The sequence below is a fragment of the Musca autumnalis genome, unplaced genomic scaffold, assembly GCF_047663935.1.
Source record: "Musca autumnalis isolate F117 unplaced genomic scaffold, ASM4766393v1 scaffold_1, whole genome shotgun sequence".
In the NCBI taxonomy this organism is placed as follows: Eukaryota; Metazoa; Arthropoda; class Insecta; order Diptera; family Muscidae; genus Musca; species Musca autumnalis.
Genome location: NW_027411644.1, coordinates 13350932 through 13371086, shown reverse-complemented (window position 1 = coordinate 13371086; position 20155 = coordinate 13350932). Strand labels below are relative to the sequence as shown.

The 20155-nt window shown below is 37.7% G+C and overlaps 4 long non-coding RNA genes across 5 annotated transcripts; 2 read left to right on the top strand and 2 right to left on the bottom strand.

The window, feature by feature from the left end:
* Positions 1-130: 130 nt before the first annotated feature.
* Positions 131-593, top strand: LOC141393928 (uncharacterized). The gene is made up of 3 exons (XR_012410215.1): positions 131-247; positions 311-389; positions 458-593. It is a non-coding gene; the product is annotated as an uncharacterized lncRNA (long non-coding RNA).
* An 852-nt stretch (positions 594-1445) lies between these two features.
* On the bottom strand, positions 1446-8731 carry LOC141393811 (uncharacterized). 2 transcript variants are annotated; one of them, XR_012410194.1, is made up of 4 exons: positions 7796-8731; positions 2757-2960; positions 2581-2682; positions 1446-1498 (listed from the first exon to the last, which is right to left on the bottom strand). It is a non-coding gene; the product is annotated as an uncharacterized lncRNA (long non-coding RNA). The 2 variants fall into 2 exon arrangements; XR_012410192.1 differs by having other exon boundaries at positions 1446-2682; positions 7796-8730.
* Positions 8732-8962: 231 nt separating this feature from the next.
* Positions 8963-9928, top strand: LOC141393816 (uncharacterized). The gene is made up of 3 exons (XR_012410196.1): positions 8963-9179; positions 9243-9321; positions 9390-9928. It is a non-coding gene; the product is annotated as an uncharacterized lncRNA (long non-coding RNA).
* A 469-nt stretch (positions 9929-10397) lies between these two features.
* On the bottom strand, positions 10398-11589 carry LOC141393804 (uncharacterized). The gene is made up of 2 exons (XR_012410191.1): positions 11235-11589; positions 10398-10964 (listed from the first exon to the last, which is right to left on the bottom strand). It is a non-coding gene; the product is annotated as an uncharacterized lncRNA (long non-coding RNA).
* Positions 11590-20155: the final 8566 nt, after the last annotated feature.

The window sequence follows — 20155 nt, the reverse complement described above, 5'->3', positions numbered from 1 at the left end:
ATACAAAAATAAGGACAGAAGTGGTTTCTCAGTTAAAATGTCTACCAAGGGACAGTTACATATGCGCCATAACGAAGTTATAAATAAGAGCAAACAATAAGAGAAATGGTTAGTTTGTCAACTGGTGCTGGACAAAACCTGTAGTGTCATGATAAATGAAAGTTAATTGTGAGAAAAAAGTTAAAAAAATATAAAAGTTTAAATATTTGAATCTGAAAAGTGTAAATATAGATATCTGGCATTAGAGGTAATCTGTTTAAACCGTAAAAATCGGGTGAAGTGATTCTATAAAAGTTATTTTTAAAAATAGGTGGCGAATGAAAGGATTTACGTCAAATATTACCAGAATAGCATTCCAAACATTTAAGAAGTCGGCTGAAAGCCGAAAGGTAAATAATTAAATGACGAAAATATCCCAATAGCCAAAGAAAATTAATTATTTATTCTTTGTGGATAGGCAAGCCGAATCTGATTGCGCCGGCGTGTCGACCAAAACGGTGAGAGTGATATCTGTTGGAGTATAGCGACGATATTTATGCTAGACAAAACAGTGTTATCTAAAAGGTAGGGCACCACTTTTTCAAATACCGAGGTAAACCTGTCCCACTGCCATCTGTTGGACAGCACAAAAGTTATCATTCGACACGTATCCTAGGCCAGCACCAGTTTGAGTATTTTTGTCCAAGACACACATTCACACATACTCCGAGTTTGTGAATTCGCCTGTTTTGTGTATAGCACAGTGGCTTGGAATTTAACCAAAAGGCGAAAGAACTGATATATTTCCAAATCAGCCCGAACTGCTTATTATGCCCATATTGGAATTTAACCTGAAAGACGATTTTTATGTGGAACAATCATTGCCCTAGGGGCGAATAATTAAACCGAAAGTGATTTAGTTCTAAACAACGAACTTAGTCGATTTGCTGGTGAATCCTTGGATACGACTTATTTATATTTCATTTTTGCATGCTACCAATTTTTGATACCATTATCTTTTTTTTACGTATTTATCCATATAGTGATTAAGATATATTTTATATGTATTCTTTTTATTTGTAGTGTAAGTAAGTATTTGTTCAATTTCAACATTCTCAAAGCAAAGTAGTCAAGGTTGATAGTCTTCCCCGTCCCCCTTTTATTATCAAGAAAAGAGCTCTTTTATTAAGAATATTAGGTTGGGATTCAGATACTGTGGGATCAAAAATCAAATTAATTAGCCTTGTTAAGAGGATATTTATTTCGCTTTGCGAATGTTGTGTTCAGTTTTGCTTTGTATCTGTGTGTTCAATATTTTATGGACTTAGCAAAAAAAGCCCATTAGGGTATATTTATATTGGTCTGAAGACCGGTCGTTTTAAAATTTAAATTTGGCAAAAAGCCGTTACATTTCCAATTCTCTATCCAAGGGAAATTTTTTTTTAAATAATAAGACTAAATTGATATTTTGTTAAAGGATTATCTATTTTGTTGATTGATTAATTTGTTTATTGACATCCTAGAAAGAGTTAAAAAAAATCAGAACATTAGTAATAGTGATAAAAAAATCAAGTTTTGTTAGTATTAGGATTCTTATTTAATAAATATGACTTAATGTGTACTTTGTTATAAGAAAATGATTATGTGTTAAAAATTTGGTAGGGGGACATACATGACGAGGTAAGTGTTGTGATGTGGCGGCGTGTGGGGTCACTGGATAAAGAAAGGAAGAAGTGACCATGGTTGGGAGGGCAGGATATTGGTCAGCAGGATATGGTTTGTATTGGCGATGATGCGTTTTTGTATAATGTTAGTATATGTTTGTTTGAGGAATTCCTTTTAATTTACTGTTGCGTGCCAGGAGTGGGGACAAATAGGGTTGGGACCACACCCAAGAGAGGCGACCTGACTAGCCGGTGTCCTGAATGATAAGCCCCGTAAGCGCACGTAACAATATGGCGCCCAAATTATATAATGAAATTTAGTATAGTGTAGGTCATCTAGGCACTAGGCAATAGCCCAGTACATTTAAAGCAATAGCCCGAAATCGCTAACTGAAGCTACAGTATACAGAAGGTATTGCTTCATATCCATTCTGGACAAGTGCTAGAATGTTGTATGAGGGATATATTCTGGAACATTGTGGATGATGTGAAACGATGACGACTTCAATTCAGAATATGACTTGGCCTACTGGCTAAACGAATATAGTGGTAGAAGCAGGTCGTATTCTGGTTAGACAGTTTAAAAAGATAGTTTTTTTTTAATATTTTTTAACAGTGATCCTATTCAATAATTGGATAACCGCTCTAGTACATAACTAGGGTTCTGTTGTATCTATAGGTTGAGTAGCAAGGGATATGTTAGTGAAGATGAAGATACATATCTTGTCACAGTAGTGTAAAAAAGTGTTAGTTAAATAATCCGTCCTACGCATCACCGTCAATCAGAACCATTATTTTAGGCCAAAATTTATATACCGCACATATCACATCCTTGTCATTAAGTCCTCCGTAATTATTAAATAATATAAAAAAACAAAAAGAAAATAATAATAATAAATTACTCTCGGTGAAGAACCATCAGTTAACATAGACTAACCTCCATACGTAAAGCACTTTAGGGTGACGTCAGAGATTGTAGGAGAATCTGTGGGTATGAGCAGCGGAACTCGATCACAGACCAGTAGAAAACGGGACAGACCTGAAAAATTTGATGCAAACAGATCAGTAGTGATAGAGAATAAAAAGAAGAAAGATATAGAAGATAACACTAACCAAAACATGGCGGAGGATAATTCGAATGTCCAAGGTCAGATTAGGGACCTGTCCCACACCATAAATGTTGGCTCTCCGGTGACTAATTCGTTAGGACCAGTCCATCTTCAAGGTCAAATGGGAGGGGCCCAACGACCAACTACATCTGCCGGCGCGGTAGGAAGCAGTAATGTAACAGGGCCACCACAGCTGGATCTCCAAAATCTGAAAGTAGAGATGGAGGTAATGAAAAAATCTTTAATGGACCTAACCAAAGTTATAAAGGACGTAGCTAAATCTGTCTCCCAGCAGGGCGGGACAGGAAACAGACCGACAGCCTCTGAAGATAATAGGCAAAACTCAAATAACACCCCTCAGGGTCGAAATGAGACATTCGTGCCATCTGCAAATGATAACCCACCACTTCGTCCTATGGAGACACAATCCAGTGGAAATAATTTCAATGGTACAAACCAAAACCAAGTAGCTAGGCGAGACCCAAGTGGTAATTCAGCTCCCTTTGATCCGAAGTACAATATTAGGATAAATAAATTGGGACTGCATTTCGATGGAAATCCATCAGGGTTGGGAGTCGAGGAATTTGTGTATCGACTTGAATATTTTCAGTGGCAGTACAAAATACCATGGACTGAAATTATTAGAGACTTCCCATTACTACTCGGTGGCAAAGCGGAATCTTGGTATTGGCTTTTTCAGAAGACGAATAGGTTCCACAATTGGGAAGATTTAAAGCACAGTCTGCTAAACCAGTACCAATCCTCTAAATCAAATTTCGAGATCATAACCGAATTAGCTCAAAGGAAGCAAATGCCTAATGAGTCCATAGACAATTACTTCCAAGCAATGGCACTTATTAGATCGAAGCTGTTCCAGCCAATTGCAGAGATAGAAATGATAAAAATAATGAAGAAAAACATGAGAGAAAACATAGGCCGTATAGTTTACCCGATTTCAGTGTCTTCGGTGGAACAGCTCAGGATCGAGTGTAATGAAGGGGAAAGAAATTTTCTAAGACGCGAGAACCGACCTTTCGTACCTCCTCCTCGCCCCAATAAACATGTTAACGAGATAGTTAACGACTCAGTCTATGAGTACGATACATTGCCTGAGCAGGAAACAACCGAAGAGATTGCAGCAGTTCAGACCGAAAGGCCCTGCAATGCTAAACTGCTATGTTGGAACTGCAAAAGGTCTGGACATACGTTCCGTTATTGTGATGCCAGTACCAGATCCCTATTCTGCTATAGGTGCGGAAATCCAGGGACCAAAAGTCCCACTTGTAGTATTTGTCAGGGAAACCGGAACCGGGGCGCGGAAATACAAGGGGGACCGCGTCCAACGGAAAACCCCTGAAGATTTTTCAAAATACGCAGATTCCTGCAATAAAAGACCATAATAACCAACAGATTAAAACATCCAATGGAAATCCAGAACCGTTTACACCGGAGATGCGACATTATTTACCATTAGCAATAAGGGAACAAAATTATCAAGAGGTTAGGGAAAGGATAATGGGAAATAATGAACAAGAAAATATCAAACAGCCAAAAATACAAAAATTACGACAAAAATTTAAAAATAAAAAGAAAGAAAAAAAAAATGTAATAGATTCTGTTATGAAATATTCCGATAAGAATGATCCCCGAATTTTCGCCGAGGTAGAAATACAAGGTATGAATATGAGGGGGCTATTAGATACAGGAGCCTCGATTAGCATCTTGGGTAGAGGATGTAGGGAATTCTTAGAGCCCCTGGATGTAACTATAAGACCCATATTTTCAAACGTGAAGACAGCCGCCGGACAGAACCATAGGATAATCGGAAAGGTAAACCTAGAAACTAAATATAAGGATCTGATAAAGGATTTAGACTTCTACCTCTGCCCAGATTTAGAGCAAGGGTTGTACCTTGGCATAGATTTCTGGAAACTATATGATCTATTGCCCAAAGCATTAGTCGTTAGCGAGGTCAATATTGAAAAATTGCAAAAAGACATCTTAGATGATGCGGATTATAAGCTAAACCCACACAATTTGTCTCCCCAACAACAACAACAGTTAAATGATGCTATTAGCCAATTCGACACTTTTGAAGAGAAGGGATTAGGCAAGACCAGTTTGGAAAAACACACAATTAAATTAGTTGAAGGTGCAGAACCGGTGAAAGACCGGCACTATCCGTTATCTCCGGCTGTCCAAGCAATAGTCTACGAAGAAATAGATAATATGCTCCGCCTCCAAGTTATTGAAGAAAGCGAAAGCCCCTGGAGTAATCGTACGACTGTTGTGAGGAAGCCGGGGAAGAACAGGTTCTGCCTGGATGCAAGAAAGTTAAATAAATTAACGGTCAAAGACGCCTATCCCCTTCAAAACATTGAAGGTATATTAAGTAGGATAGATGAAACACATTTTATAAGTAGCGTCGATTTAAAATATGCCTTTTGGCAAATCGAGCTCGATGATGACAGTAAGGCGTGCACTGCGTTCACAGTCCCGGGTAGGCCATTATACCAATTTAGGGTAATGCCATTCGGGCTGTGTAACGCAGCGCAACGCTTATGTCGTCTTATGGATAAAGTCATCCCTCAAGATTTAAAAGATAACGTATTTATATACTTGGATGACTTACTTATAATATCGAGCGATTTTCAAGAACATTTGCGACTCCTCAAGGAAGTAGCAATGTGCTTAAAGAAAGCCAATTTGACCATTGGCATAAAAAAATCGCAATTTTGTTTTAGAGAGCTGAAGTATTTAGGTTTTGTTATTGGGGAAGGCAAATTAAGGACCGACCCGGACAAAATAAAAGCGATTCTTAACATCAAGGTACCAAGAAACCCTCGGGAAGTCCGAAGCTTTCTTGGAACGGCTGGCTGGTACCGCCGTTTCATCAAAGACTTCGCGACGATATCGGCCCCATTGACAGATACCCTCAAAAAGTCCAAGAAGTTCGTGATGAGTGAAGAGGCAATAAACGCATTTGGGAAACTTAAAAAGGCCCTGACATCTGCCCCCGTTCTGCGTCACCCCGACTTCTCAAAACATTTTTATATACAATGTGATGCATCAGATTATGGTATAGGTGCGGTTCTGTATCAATTGAATGAAAAGCAAGAAGAACACCCTATAGCATTTTTTTCACAAAAACTCAATTCGTGTCAACGCAATTACAGCGTGACCGAAAAAGAGTGTCTTGCTGCGGTGATGGCAATCAAAAAATTTAGGCCGTACGTCGAGATGATGCCGTTCACGGTCATCACCGACCATGCATCATTAAAGTGGTTAATGTCCTTGAGAGACTTGAATGGTAGATTGGCAAGGTGGTCCCTGAACTTACAGGGATACAACTTTGAGATCCAACACCGAAAAGGGTCTGAGAATATAGTAGCCGATATGCTATCTAGAGCACCGACTGAAAACCACATTGATGAAATAATATTGCCCGAACTCTTAGATTACGACACCAAAGAATTCCAAAGTGAAGAATACACGGATTTAATAAAAACCGTCACCGAAAACAATGAGAAATTGCCTGACTTAAAGGTACAGAATGGTATGATTTTAAAAAAATGTCTTCCAAACCCGGAAAGTGATGAAGAATTTCAATGGAAAGTATGGATACCGGGTGGAATGACAAATGAAATCATCGAGAAAATGCATAATGTACCCACAGCCTGTCATGGCGGAATAAATAAAACATTAGAGCGTATAAGAAGATTTTTCTATTGGCCCAATATGACCATACAAGTTAGGGAATATATCAAGAAATGCCTAAAATGCCAGGAATCCAAATCGTGTAATAAAAATTTAATGCCTCCTATAGGAAAGGAAGTCAAAACTGAAAGACCCTTTCAAAAATTATATATAGATTTTTTGGGGAAGTACCCCAGATCCAAAAAGGGAAACGCGTACATCTTTATAATAGTTGATCATTTCTCTAAGTTTATCATTCTGAAGGCCATGAAGGAAGCCACAGCGGCTAACGTGATAAAATTTCTCATAGAGGAAGTTTTTCACAAGTTCGGGGTTCCCGAAATCATTCATAGTGATAACGGGGCCCAGTTCTTGTCAAAATCCTTCCAAGAAATGATCAATTCGTATAAAATCACTCATATGAGAACCGCTGTCTACTCCCCACAGTCCAACGCCTCTGAGCGTGTAAATCAATCGGTGATCACCGCCATTAGGACTTACTTGGAGGAAGATCAAAGAGATTGGGACTTATACCTCTCTGAGATCGAATGCGCCCTACGCAACTCTGTGCACTCTGCAACAGGAGTAACTCCGTTCTTTGCCATCTTCGGTTTCCACATGTTTTCCAGCGGACATGATTATAAACTAGCTAGAAAACTCATGTCAATGACCGATCACGAGGTGACAGAGTTGCAGAGGCCAGAGAAATTGGAACTATTAAGGAAGCATATAAAAGAAAATCTGCACAAAGCCTACGAAAAGAGCTCAGAGAGGTATAATAAGAGAGCCCGCGTAGTCAAATTTCGTCCTGGACAGGAGGTATATCGCAGGAATGTAGTCCAATCAGAATTCTCCAAGAACATAAATGCGAAATTCTGCAAAAAAATTTTTAAAATGTCGCATACTGAGGCCCGTAGGGGACAATATGTATGAACTTGAAAATTTACAAGGTAACCCCATTGGGATATATCACGTTAAAGATATCAAAACATAAGTGCAATGTAAACCGACCTGTGATACAAATAGGATTAAGCATACATGTTTGGTTTTCGTCCTAATAGTATCTAGGTTAAGTTTACAGTGCAATATATTTTTAATATCTGTGATAACCAAGTACCTGCAAATTTCTGTCCGTGTTTGTCCCGATTATACATGCATTTATACACCTGCCTTATTTTTTTTACACCTGCCTTACTCCTACTTCAATTATACACCTAGCTCAATTATACCCTTTCCCAATTATACTCCTTACTGTAATTATTCAGAATCGAAAATTTTACCCTACACCAATCATACCCCATGTATAATTAGTATTAGTATATACAGTATACATTCATTGACACTTACGCCAATCCATATATATATAGCGATTCCAAAAAAATCCAATATTCGGAACACAAATAAGGCGGCCCCCTATAAAGAAAATGATAACACCAAGTAAATGAACATATAATAGGAAATATTCATTATACTTCCCTAAAGTCATATGCCCGGCTTGTCTCAGGGTGTGGGAGTTCCCCACGTTGGGTTCCCATCTACTAAATCCCAGCCACAAATAAGGCCCATCGCACACCATCACTTTCGGCATGCTTTGACAGTGCTGGAGTTTTGTTGCGGGGCCCCGAAGCACAAAGTCCGGCCACGTACGCAAAAAAAAAATTTTGCGTGGGGGCACCTTAGGGTGAGACCTTTTTGCCCGTGTGGTGGTCTCGAAAGCCACATTAAAAAAAGAATTAGCTCCCCAGTGTGGTCATTGGAGCGGTGGGGAATTATGTTATGCCACCTTGGAGCACTCTCAAAGGGTAACAACACGGATGCGGGGTGTTGTTAGCCATGCTCAGGTGGTCATCTTATTCGTATGGCAGATTGTTGTTGGGGGCCGAATTTTTAGTGGGCCACAATATAATTTATGTGGCGATAACAAAATGTTTGTTTTTCTTGCCTCATTGGTGGGGAGGCGAGATTATGATATTTTTGTTTCGCCAAAAATGTTGAATGTTGATGTTGCAATGCCTGGGTATGCTAAGCCAGAACATTGCAAACATTTCCTCACGTGATGGGAATGCACAAGTTCCTTCCTCTCAGTGGACTGGTATATTTCTCCAGGGAATCATATACGGGTCCACTGAGAGTTTGGGGGACTCGGGCACATCACCACAAAAGGAAATCCTGAAACGAAAAGAAGAAAAATAAAGAATTAATAAAATTTTCAGTAAAATCAGGAACGATACAAACCACACGCTTTGTCGTCAATAGAAATAAATGTCAGCTGATGAAGTGTCAATATTGAGGCAGCATTTATTGGGATCGAATGACAGAAATAAGTGGTGCCAACTTTAGAGTAAAGTGCGAATACGGCACTACCGACAGCGGGCAGTACCGATTCTCTTAAATAACACCGGGAGAAAAATGGGACTCTTAATATTTTTGAGTGCAATTACTAAATTGCGAGAAATATTTTTTTTAGAAAGGGACAATTAATATATACAAAAATAAGGACAGAAGTGGTTTCTCAGTTAAAATGTCTACCAAGGGACAGTTACATATGCGCCATAACGAAGTTATAAATAAGAGCAAACAATAAGAGAAATGGTTAGTTTGTCAACTGGTGCTGGACAAAACCTGTAGTGTCATGATAAATGAAAGTTAATTGTGAGAAAAAAGTTAAAAAAATATAAAAGTTTAAATATTTGAATCTGAAAAGTGTAAATATAGATATCTGGCATTAGAGGTAATCTGTTTAAACCGTAAAAATCGGGTGAAGTGATTCTATAAAAGTTATTTTTAAAAATAGGTGGCGAATGAAAGGATTTACGTCAAATATTACCAGAATAGCATTCCAAACATTTAAGAAGTCGGCTGAAAGCCGAAAGGTAAATAATTAAATGACGAAAATATCCCAATAGCCAAAGAAAATTAATTATTTATTCTTTGTGGATAGGCAAGCCGAATCTGATTGCGCCGGCGTGTCGACCAAAACGGTGAGAGTGATATCTGTTGGAGTATAGCGACGATATTTATGCTAGACAAAACAGTGTTATCTAAAAGGTAGGGCACCACTTTTTCAAATACCGAGGTAAACCTGTCCCACTGCCATCTGTTGGACAGCACAAAAGTTATCATTCGACACGTATCCTAGGCCAGCACCAGTTTGAGTATTTTTGTCCAAGACACACATTCACACATACTCCGAGTTTGTGAATTCGCCTGTTTTGTGTATAGCACAGTGGCTTGGAATTTAACCAAAAGGCGAAAGAACTGATATATTTCCAAATCAGCCCGAACTGCTTATTATGCCCATATTGGAATTTAACCTGAAAGACGATTTTTATGTGGAACAATCATTGCCCTAGGGGCGAATAATTAAACCGAAAGTGATTTAGTTCTAAACAACGAACTTAGTCGATTTGCTGGTGAATCCTTGGATACGACTTATTTATATTTCATTTTTGCATGCTACCAATTTTTGATACCATTATCTTTTTTTTACGTATTTATCCATATAGTGATTAAGATATATTTTATATGTATTCTTTTTATTTGTAGTGTAAGTAAGTATTTGTTCAATTTCAACATTCTCAAAGCAAAGTAGTCAAGGTTGATAGTCTTCCCCGTCCCCCTTTTATTATCAAGAAAAGAGCTCTTTTATTAAGAATATTAGGTTGGGATTCAGATACTGTGGGATCAAAAATCAAATTAATTAGCCTTGTTAAGAGGATATTTATTTCGCTTTGCGAATGTTGTGTTCAGTTTTGCTTTGTATCTGTGTGTTCAATATTTTATGGACTTAGCAAAAAAAGCCCATTAGGGTATATTTATATTGGTCTGAAGACCGGTCGTTTTAAAATTTAAATTTGGCAAAAAGCCGTTACATTTCCAATTCTCTATCCAAGGGAAATTTTTTTTTAAATAATAAGACTAAATTGATATTTTGTTAAAGGATTATCTATTTTGTTGATTGATTAATTTGTTTATTGACATCCTAGAAAGAGTTAAAAAAAATCAGAACATTAGTAATAGTGATAAAAAAATCAAGTTTTGTTAGTATTAGGATTCTTATTTAATAAATATGACTTAATGTGTACTTTGTTATAAGAAAATGATTATGTGTTAAAAATTTGGTAGGGGGACATACATGACGAGGTAAGTGTTGTGATGTGGCGGCGTGTGGGGTCACTGGATAAAGAAAGGAAGAAGTGACCATGGTTGGGAGGGCAGGATATTGGTCAGCAGGATATGGTTTGTATTGGCGATGATGCGTTTTTGTATAATGTTAGTATATGTTTGTTTGAGGAATTCCTTTTAATTTACTGTTGCGTGCCAGGAGTGGGGACAAATAGGGTTGGGACCACACCCAAGAGAGGCGACCTGACTAGCCGGTGTCCTGAATGATAAGCCCCGTAAGCGCACGTAACATTGTTGCAAATATTTCCGCAAGTTCGAAAGGCTTTGACGGTATCGTAAATTGTTGTTACTGTCGGTGAGAGGGTTGACATTCTACAGGAGCAGGTAAATTCTGAAATATCACAAGGCACAATAGATTAGTTATGAGGCACTAATGACATTGGAAGTTACTTTTGAATGTTTAAAGATGAATACGGACGAATTTCTGTATAACGATCTTCCGATAACGATTTTTTTTAAAACACAAGTAGAAATTCTCACACAAAATAACCTCTCTACAACGAATTCTCAATTCAATTTATTTTCAAAAACTATAAACTTTAAAACTTTTTAAAATCTATTTACCACTCACTCTATTGTAAGCTTACACAACACCACTTACTATCAACTGAAGTTTGCAGATTTTCTCCCAATATCTTGCACGGCATACAATGAAAATAATTCAAATCGTAAAATTCATGTTTAGCACAATATTTAACATCTTGGAAGTTGAATATGGTGGTTCGATTAATATGCTTATCGCGATCATGACAATCGACAACACAATTTAAATTGAAAATAAAAACCGTTAAGGACAAGAATGCCACATGGAAGCCCATTGTTGTTTTGTATAATTCTTAATTATTTGTATTTTTTATTTTTATTGATTATAAAATCAAATAGGGAATTATATTTTCAATTTCGTTTTTCCTTTATTATTTTGCACAACCGTAGTCCTTTAACTCCTTTTAATGACTAAATACGTATATTATTCTTCTGTGGTACTAAAACTACTTCCTTTAATACACAACAACAATAATACAACAACATAACAAAAGTAATCAAAAATTCACCTTGCACGGTTTTGTACGAATCACGTTCCATGTTATTCATATTGTCCAGACACATTTTATGTAAATATAGAACCCCGAAAACACATGTACAAGTGTAAGTGCAATTGTAAATAATTTGGGATGATGGAAATAGTGAATCAGGAAATTGAACATGATAACCTGCGAATTCAAGGAATTAACTTGCTGAGTTATTGTATTCCAATGTCCCCTTTCCAAAAAGAAAACAAGAGGCTAAGGTTGACTTCTCTTTATTTAGAACTGGAAATAACTTTTCCAGTAAAAATTAGCAAGACCTTAAGCGGCCCATACACTATCAAATTTTGATGTCAATATTTGTAGTAGTATGTGTATTTTTCAAAATATGAGAATAGGTCTGTACGATAACTTCGCAAGTGAAAAGTACTTGCAAGTACTCAGCAAGTTCTCAGTAACCTCTCTCCACCAATTTTACTAGGCGTTTACACCAGACAGTTTGTCTTCAAATACAACTCTGATTTACTAACACATACATACATTTGTCGGCTGTCTCCCAGCTGTCCATCATTTTTTCACAAACAGTAGGGAAGATAAATTTTTGGCATTTCTGTAAAAATAAGTGAGATAACAATTAAAATGTGTTGAAAACAAAAGAATATGTACAAAAACAAAATATGTGAACGGAAAACGAAAAGAAATCGATGAAATTTATTCATAATATTACAACTGTTTTTGCAGTTGTCTGGACGCCTACGTCACACAGGCAAGTTTTGGGTTTTTGACAATCAATACGTGAACTCAATTGTCCTGTCATGTGTAGAAGCAGGGTTACTCTCTCGAAGCAAAAAAATTGCAGATTGTTATCGAACAGGAATTTGCCAACACTTGCAAGATGTCAGCTGATTTGATCAACAAGAAGAAGATGTTAGCGGAAAAGATTAAATAAAATAAATAATAAAATAAAAAAATAGTCCCCACAAACTACAAAAAAAGTTATTTCACTTACATTATCGTTTTTCAAAATTTATTTAATATTTTTCCCCTTTTTTATTTCTATTTATTTTAATAACCAAACGTTTGTTTATGTTTTTGCCAAGAAGTCCGCCATAAAGCATTCGAATTTAAATCAGCTGATCAAACTTGCAAATTCTTACAAGAAACATTTCCTTGCAAAAACTTATAAACAAAACTCTCCAAAACTCTCTAAAATTCTCTCACAATTGTCTCCAAATTCGCTCTCTTTTACTTTACAATTATGTTATCGAACAGCATTTTGTAAAAGTTTGTGCAAATTTGTACAAACTTTTGGGTTATCGTACAGACCTAATGTGTATGCGAATTTTACGGATTGAGGAAAATCAAAATTGTTTTGATTTTCATAATGAAAAAACAAAATATTATGTTTGTGAAGAAATAAAAAATGTAAGTTCATTCATTTTTGGAGGAAAATTTGAAGATTTCGGTTGTAGATTGAAGGCAGATTGAATGCTTTGCTACATACTTATCAAGCACACATGTACAGAAGGAGTTCATCGGATGGACAAGCCAATTTTATAGTTTATGGACCGCTTTAATATTTTGTAACATTCGTTCTGTTCTCGAACATGTAAGAATATAGCTCTGTTCCTTTACGTGCAAGAATCTGCAAGTTTTACTACTTTTTACTCGAAAAGCGCTCCTTTACTTCAGACACAATACAATTCATATGGGAGCCGTTTACAATTTTACTACTTTTGCCGGTTTTACCATTTTCAAAAGTCTGTTCCTTACCATATACCAGCATCGAGATTTTCCCCGTCTCAACATTTATAGGATTGTAAAACTTTTCACATTTATAAAAAAAATTGGAAAATAGTTGATAGTTGATGATAGTAGGATCTTGAGTAGGGATATTTTTTAGCAAAGGTTGTCTGATAACAAAAATGTCGACTAATTTCAATTCGATATTTCGAAATCAATAACGAATGTACTGCTTTCCAATTTTCCTAAATTTATATCCCATATTTATGCACTATCTCACTACTTGTTGAAAAAGATCCCTTATTATGTCTAATCTTAAATTTTCAACACTCTTATTTGACTTTATTAAAAACACCCTTTGTACTATTTGTTTTCAATATCGAATTTATTCAAAGTTAGTTTCTATAGTTACAGACAGTGTATAAACACACACACAGCTACACACTTGCACTAAAATATTGTATATCAAAGGATTGCATGTCTAACCACCACCACCCTTGAAGGAAGTTTTATTTGCCAAGTCCTTTTTGGTTAACACAAAAACCCAAGTACATACAACAAAGTTACATGTTGCGTGCAAGTTAGAACATAATGCCGGTATCCTTTGCCTAAGAAGAATGCGTTTTGTTCGCAAATCTATTTTTAAGGTAATTACCAGAAGAGTAAATGCACTTGTCGAAGGTAGAGTAGAGGTACTCTAATAAAAATATGTGAAGAAAAATGAATTTTGTCGTCCATGCTATAATAATTTCATTGTGATTGTGGTTGTAAAAGTCTGTAGTGGGATTCTCAAACGCATTTTTGGTTACCGACAAAAATCGTTTGTGGAATTCAGAAATAAGAAGTCAATGAACCGTGGAGTGAAAGAGGAAGTTTCGCAAGGCGTAGTGATATCTCCGGACCTGTTTAACCTCTACCTTCCAGAAATTCCACACCCTCCTGATGGCTTATGTGATATGTTAAATGTCTATATAGCTGACTTATTGGAGTCCTTCAATCTGAGGAATATGAAAATATAAGCCGCCATATCCACAGACACACTGTTCCTATCTCGCCTGAGCTAGACTCTAGGGACCCATACTTGGAGTGTATGGGGGTAGCGGTAAGGTGTGGAACCGCCGAGATAGAACTGTGTATATCCCGCCGGTCAATAGCTGTGCCCCGCATTATTTGCCTAACATCAGATCTCTGTTGCTAGGTGATAACCGGCTGGTACTAGGGGACTTCAATGCGCATCATGAGTTATGACATTCAGCTCTAGGGAATGACCAGAGAGGTACAGATATTGCTGACGAATGACGGGACATGGCAACCCGTCATTTCCCTTGGGTCGGACCATCTCCCAATCCTCATCTCCATAAACAGACAACCAGACTTCATAACCTCTGAACGCCGCACTTTCATTAATCATATGAAAGCGGATTGGCAAGGTTTCAGAAAGTTCACTAATCAACGCTTCAGAGAACTGCCCAATCCCTCTGATGTTCGGGTAGCAGTGAGGAAATTCCGAGACATCATCACTGCTGCAGCCGCTCGCTTTATTCCCGCTGGTCGAATACCTGAAATAAGACCAAATTTCCCAGCTTCGCCGCACGAACCTCAACGACCCCAGAGTCAGGGAACTGACAATGGGAGTCCATACATTAATCGGTGAACACAAACGGAAAAAGTGGCTAGAACATCTGAAGTGCTGCAACATTGGAGCCGGCTGTAATAAATTGTGGACAACGGTTAAGGCGCTATCGAACCCTGGTGGGAGAGACGATCGGACATCTGTCATGTGAAACGGCGTGGCTGTGACAGATCCGAAGAGGTGCGCTGGCTATTTCTGCCGACAATTTATCGAGCACCCCGATAGCGACCGGGCGAAGAGAAGTGTTTTGCGTCGTTTGCGATCTCTTCCAGCCGAGGAAGAACCACCACAATTTCCATCGTAAATGATGTTGCAGATGTGTTGGGTGCCACCGTGGTGCAATGGTATGCACGCCCGCCTTGCACGCAGAAGGTCGGGGGTTCGATTCCCCGGCCAGGCAACATCAAACATTTTTCAACGGTGGCAAAATACCCTCAGTAATGTTGGCGACATTTCCTGAGTATTTCAGCCTTGAAAAACTTCTCCATAAGTGGTGTCTTAAGACACGCCGTTCGGACTCGGCGATAAACAGTAGGTCCCATATCATTGAGCTAAATATTAATCGGGGTGCACTCATTGATATGAGAGAAGTCTCCCTTGTCCCGTATGGGATGTTGTGGAACAATGTTTTTTTTTTTTTGTTTTGATGTTGCAGATGTTATCCGAGGCGCAAAGTCATCCAAAGCGCTTGGACCTGACGGAATTTCTATGGTAATGCTCATGGTACAATAATTTGGAAGGTAGGTCAGGTTAAAATAAATTGTGAAAAACAAGGCCTGGGTGTATTTGCTTATTCTGTCAGAATTACCATAACTGAATATGCAACAGGTTGTACTGTTTATTTGATATTTTGGAACATTAACTAAAAACGCGAAAAATGAATGGGAGGCTAAGTTTTCTTAACAGAGTCAGCTTCTGTATATGTTCAAATGTTTGTTTCATCACAATGTTGTAATAAATATAAATAGTAAATGTTGTAATAACAATTTTCATTTCGACTGAATTATAATATGTATAAAATATTTTGTCATATTTTTCAAAACCATACACATACATACACAATTTGTTATACTGATTTGAAAGAATAAGCAAACCAATAGAAAAAAATTTTAATCAGCTGTTTGCTATGCCCTACCTTCTAATGATTCTACCATGGGTAATGCTAAAACAGCTGGATGATAGAGCTGGCAAAAAATCGATGGCACTATCGATAATATCGATTGTTATTTAAAAATTCAATATCGATGGATAGTTTTGCCTATCGATATTATCGGAATAAAAACCCCTAACCTGAAATCCATTTCGCTGTTTTTCGGTTATGTGTGTGTAAGAAAGTAAGTCCGTAGTCACACGTACACATTTTTCGGTAAAATAAAATGTATTTTTTTACATTTTTTATAAAATAAAAGCATTTGTTTATTCTACTTTACATTTCTGTGAACTATTTATGCATAATTTCAAGAAAATCATTGACATTTCCGCCATTTTCATCTCCAAATTAATGGCAATGACAACTTAACGATAATATCGATAGCAATCGATATTTTAAAACATTATATCGAAAATATCTAATGTTGGGAATATCGATGGTTTGCCAGCTCTACTGGATGACCCAGGAGTCGAGTTTTTAAGCAAGGTCCTCAACTTATCGCTAGCCAACCTAATAGTTCCCGATGCCTGGAAGATGGGCAGGGTGGTCCCGCTGCTGAAACCTGGCAAATATGCCAGTAGAGGTGAGTCATATAGGCCGATTTCACTTCTATCGCCTGTAGCAAAGATACTCGAGGCATTACTCCTCCCAGCATCATAACGTGTTATCCAGTTGCGGATCATTAATACGGATTCCGGAAGCAGCATAGTACCACAACAGCACTACACGCCATTTCCTCATATATTGGACGAGGACTCAACCAGGACAAACCATGTCACAGAACAGTGATGGTAGCATTGGATCTGACCAAAGCGTTTGATACGGTCAGCCATGCTAGGCTGTTCGAGGATATCGGGAATACTACCCTCCGGCATTGACCGAAACGCTGGGTTATCAACTATTTGTGTGGTCGCCAGTCATACGTGGAATTCAGAGACGGGAAGTCCAAACCCCGTAGAGTGAAGCAGGGAGTCCCCCAAGGAGGGGTGATATCTCCGGAACTGTTTAAGCTCTACCTCTCTGCAATTCCACGCCATCCCGACGGCATTGAGTTAATTACGCACGCGGATGATTGTACACTCATGGCGTCAGGTCCCAACATCGGTAACGTTTGTGACAGCCTAATTGCCTATCTCATTGATCTTGTAGAGTTTTTCCACGCGAGGAATATGAAAATATCCACCACTAAGTCAACAGCCACGCTGTTCACCACATGGACGACGCAAATGAAGCTAACACTGAATGTGCAGGTCGACGGTGCAATTATTCCGACCTCAAACTACCCCAAAGTCCTAGGGGTCACATGCGATAGCATGTATAAGTCGTCCCAGCATACTACAGTTATCTGCGAAAAGCTGAGAAACAGGAACAAGGTCCTAAAGTCCGTAGCCGGCAGCACTTGGGGTGCGGTTAAAGTAACCTTGTTAACCACATACAACGCGATAGGTCGGTCTGTGGTAAGCTATGCGGCGCCAGCGTGGTTTGCTAACGTAATTGATACGCAATGGGATAAACTACAAATCTGCCAGAAAGCTGGCCTGAGAACAGCTACAGGGTGTCACCTCATGTCTGCAGTGATCCATTTACAAGTGGAAACCAATATCCTTCCTGTGCGTCGACACAACAGGATGTTGACGATGCAGTACTGGTGGATATGCCTGAACCCCCCAGGCAAATTAGGGACGATTATCGAGATCTGGAGAGAGAGGTCCAAAGATATAAAAGAGAACCTCTAGATCAACGTACATACCACCCGTGGCAGCAGAAGAACAACAGCTGCCAAGACAAACGAGAGTCGTGTTGGCACAACTTAGATCTGGTTGGTGCAGCCAACTCAATTCTTACTGGGCCAAGATTGATGACACGCGGAATATCTGCCCAGCATGTGGCACCAGTCCGCATACTACGCAGCACCTGTTTAACTGCCCAGCCAATCCGACTAACTTAACTCCACTCTCTCTTTGGACGAATCCTATTCAGGTGGCGTCCTTTCTGAACTTGGAGCTGGAGGCAGAGCCGAATCAATAAAATAAAGACTTACATGTACTTATAGAAGCTGCTACAATAACAACAACACACTGTTCCATGGTAGAACAAGAAAAGTTAGCAGCAATACCCAGCTGATTGAACAGGACTGTAATGCTAGTGTCAAATTCCATACGACATTTTATATATTTCTTTCTATGTTGGATGCATGGTACAATAATTTGGAAGGTAGGTCAGGTTAAAATAAATTATGAAAAACAAGGCCTGTGTGTATTTGCTTATTCTGTCAGAATTACCATAACTGAATATGCAACAGGTTGTACTGTTTATTTGATATTTTGGAACATTAACTAAAAACGCGAAAAATGAATGGGAGGCTAAGTTTTCTTAACAGAGTCAGCTTCTGTATATGTTCAAATGTTTGTTTTATCACAATGTTGTAATAAATATAAATAGTAAATGTTGTAATAACAATTTTCATTTCGACTGAATTATAATATGTATAAAATATTTTGTCATATTTTTCAAAACCATACGCATACATACACAATTTGTTATACTGATTTGAAAGAATAAGCAAACCAATAGAAAAAAATTGTAATCAGCTGTTTGCTATGCCCTACCTTCTAATGATTCTACCATGGTTGGATGTATATTAGGGATATATGTATATTTTTTGAAGAACAAATTTATTCATCAGAAAAAAAACTATTTCCCATAAAGACTCCTTCATATCATTGACATGTAACCTCCTCCAGGTCCGAACGACATGCCGCACACTAAAACACTGCTTATAGAGGCGGTACAATAGTTGTTAATATGTGTGGTATTTTGTTAAACTTGAAAATAATAATGCCCTAATAAATATGTGCTTTTTTGTTTTCAAAAGCAAACGATTTAAACAGCTTCTTCTGCATTTAGTGGAATGATATGAAAACATTCAAATTGAACATCTAACGAGATGTCATTCATGTTTTTCAAAATATTCGATCAAATGTGAACAATTATTAGTTTTTTAAATTCCAATAATTTATAGACATTTCCTTATTTTGTTTACATGTACGTTGACACTAACGTTTACAAACAAAAACAAATTACTATGTGGTTGTTGTTGAGTTGTATTTGTTGTAGTATTTACTTTACCTGGTTTGTTCTACCATGACACTGTTCATAACGTGTACGACAGAAATGAGGCTCCCCCTGAACATGCTAGTCGATGGTGTCCAGATTCTGACCACCAACTACCCTATAATATTGGGTGTACGGTTTGCAACCAGATCAGAAGTAGGAATAAAGTTCTAAGTCAAGGGTTTACGTCATATTTACATTAGAGGTTTAACCTTTTTATGAGGATTTATATGACGTATATGCAATGGAATTGACATTTGAAATCAAGTGGATTGACTAATAGTACGTTTATATATAACCGGATTAAACAAACCCACTGGGTTTCAAATCTCAACTCACTTGCGTATACGTCAAATAAATCCTCATTAAGAAGGTTAACCCTGCAAAAGTCTATAATATAAACATGGCCTAAATCAAATAATTTTTAATTTTAATGATTTAGTCAGGTTAAGATTTTTTCTGTAACATAGGTGGCCTTTAAGGCTTGGTTACCAAAATATGAAATAAATTAAAATTAAATCATTTATATGTAAACCAGGGACGAGCTTCTTTGCTTAGATCGTATAGTGAGGGCGCCCACTGAGTTGTTTTTGCATTTGCTTCTCTCTCTCACGTACAGTGTAAATGAATGAAAACAAACAAAAACATAATGTGGTTGTTGCTTTTTTCACTAATACGTTCATACATGTCTTCGCTTTGGTTGTATTTCTGTGGTCGTCGCTGATGTAAACGAACCCCCATCATTAACGGTCAAAAATCAAAAACAAAATCAGACTTGCCAATAGAAATGACATTTCATTCTGTTCAATGTTCCTTGAAATGAACCTCGTGGGATTTAAACGTGTTGGCAACACTTT